The sequence below is a fragment of the Hakea prostrata genome, chromosome 1 (genome assembly GCF_041222555.1).
Source record: "Hakea prostrata isolate BN-2017 chromosome 1, UWA_Hpros_2, whole genome shotgun sequence".
Classification (NCBI taxonomy): Eukaryota; Viridiplantae; Streptophyta; class Magnoliopsida; order Proteales; family Proteaceae; genus Hakea; species Hakea prostrata.
Genome location: NC_142600.1, coordinates 65984091 through 65986518, shown reverse-complemented (window position 1 = coordinate 65986518; position 2428 = coordinate 65984091). Strand labels below are relative to the sequence as shown.

At 36.3% G+C, this 2428-nt stretch overlaps 1 non-coding gene across 1 annotated transcript; it reads right to left on the bottom strand.

Moving 5' to 3' along the window:
- Nucleotides 1-1659: 1659 nt before the first annotated feature.
- LOC149029458 (small nucleolar RNA R71) lies at nt 1660-1766 on the bottom strand. The gene has a single exon (XR_016171290.1). It is a non-coding gene; the product is annotated as a small nucleolar RNA R71 (small nucleolar RNA).
- Nucleotides 1767-2428: the final 662 nt, after the last annotated feature.

The window sequence follows — 2428 nt, the reverse complement described above, 5'->3', positions numbered from 1 at the left end:
ATCCTACAATCCATTTTTACCCTATCACCTTGGAAAAATTTGGGGGTAACAGAGAGGCAGAAGAGGCACCAAAAAGAAAGAGAAGAGAATCAGACAAGGGAGGAGAAAAGCTTGTGCAAGAGGAAGAGTTGCTGTAGGTAGGGAGCTAGAGCATTGTGGAAGCATTCTCTTAGTTCTCTATTTGTTATTATATTTCCTACTTCTGTATATTCTAGTTGAAGTTTTTAATCGCTGCATTTATTTCTCTGTATTTGAACTTTAATATGAGCTAGTTTCTTTTTTTTTTGGGATGATAAGAGTACTCGAACCTATGATTTGAACCGTGATTATTTAGTTTGTTGTAGCTTTGCTGTAGCATAGTTTATTATCAATGTATTCAACATGCATGTTTTTGAGTAATTTCATTTATCAATTGACCATCCTTGAGTGAATGAATGTTGTGGTTTTAGTTAATTGGAAAGTTAATTGGAGCTAGATCAATGTTGAATAATGTGAGTTATCTTGATCCTTATGTGGGTTTAGCTTATTAGTGGGTAGGGTAGGGATACTCACTTGCCTCATGTACCCACTATTGGAACTCAAGCGTAATTCACATCCTCATTTCAATTCTCCATACGAATATGATTGTTTTGAATTAGGATGTTAACGCATATGTGGATTGGAAGATACCCGTGTGTAATTTTGTTCTAGGTTCTTTGATATGCCTTGTGCTGACAGCTTTGCTGTAGCATTCACAACCCAAATTAAGGGGAGGAGAAATTGATTCCCAACATTCATACCACTTATTATAGTTATTTCTATTGCGTGCTCTCCAATTTAGGATCTCTTGTTTAATTCGCTTGTCCATCGTTTATTTAGTTCATTAATCACAAAGTAATTTTGTCAATCTTGTTTAAATTAGTCTTCCTTTTACATTGAGGTTTAAAGATAAAATTCTCTGTGGGATCGATACTCTACTTACTATTTACTACTTGATTGTGACTCATGCACTTGTGTAGCATTTTTAGAAACAAACAAACAAGTTTTGGCGCTGTTGCCGGGGACTTTTCTTATTGATAATTGGTGTAGAAGTAATTTTTTGTTTTATTTACCGCATTTTCTTTACTTTGATATTACTTTTGTTTTATTCCTAGGTGCTTTAACCCTTGTATGATTACATTGCGTATTCAAGAGTTGTTACCCTTTGACTCAGAAATCGGAAGGACATTTCAAGCTAGAAGAAGGGAGCAATAAGGTTTAGCAACAGTTCAAACAATGGCTGAAATAGACAGAAATGGGGTTATTAATAATGATGAGAATAATGTAGCAGTATGCTATATGACGTTGCGTGAGTTGAATCCTAGCATAGTAAGGCCAAAAATTCAAGTGCCACAATTTGAACTTAAGCCTATGATGTTCCAAATGCACCAAACTGTGGGGCAGTTTAGTGGGATACCAACAAAAGATCCTCATTTCCATCTTAGACTTTTTTATGGAGGTAAGTGATTCTTTCAAGATACCTGGAGCAACTGAAGAAGCTTTGAGATTGAAATTATTCCTTTACTCATTGCGGGATAAGGCAAGAGCATGGTTGAACTCTTTATCTCCAAAATCCGTAGCCATATGAAATGATTTAGTAGAGAAGTTCTTGATGAAGTACTTCCTCTAACAAAGAATGCCAGGCTCAAGAATGATATTTCTAGTTTTCAACAATTGGACGGTGAATCTTTGCATGAGGCGGGGGAAAGATTTAAGGAGCTCTTGCGTAAATGTCCTCACCATTGAATTTATCATTGGATTCAATGGAGACTTTCTACAATGGTTTAAATGGACAAACTCGTTCTATGGTGGATGCTTCAACAAATGGAGTTATATTGGCAAAGTCTTACAATGAAGCTTATGAGATTTTGGAGAGAATGACCAACAACTATCAATGGCCAGTTGAGAGAGAAACTATAAATAAAAGAGTAGCAAGGATTTATGGGTTGGATGCAATGACAGACTTAATTGCACAAGTCCTCCTTAACTAGTGTGCAGCTGTACAAACACAACAAAATGCAGCAATCACTTGAAAATATTGTGGTGGGGAGCATTTCTTTGATATTTGTCTTTCCAACCCAGAATCTACCTACTATGTTGGTAACTTCAACAAACCTGATAATCCATATTCCAACACCTATAATCCTGGTTGGAAGCAGCACCCTAACTTTTCTTGAAATGCTCAAGGACAAAATGTTGGTCTATCTTCCATCCCAACTCGACCTCATCACCTTCCAAGTGCGCAACAACAAGTGAATACTCGACCTATAGAACCCTCTTCATCAATAAAGATTCTATTAAAGGAATATATGGCAAAGAATGATGCAATTATTCAGAGTCAAACATCTTTATTGAGGAATCTAGAGAATCAAGTAGGACAGCTAGCTAGTGCTTTAAGCAATTGACCTCA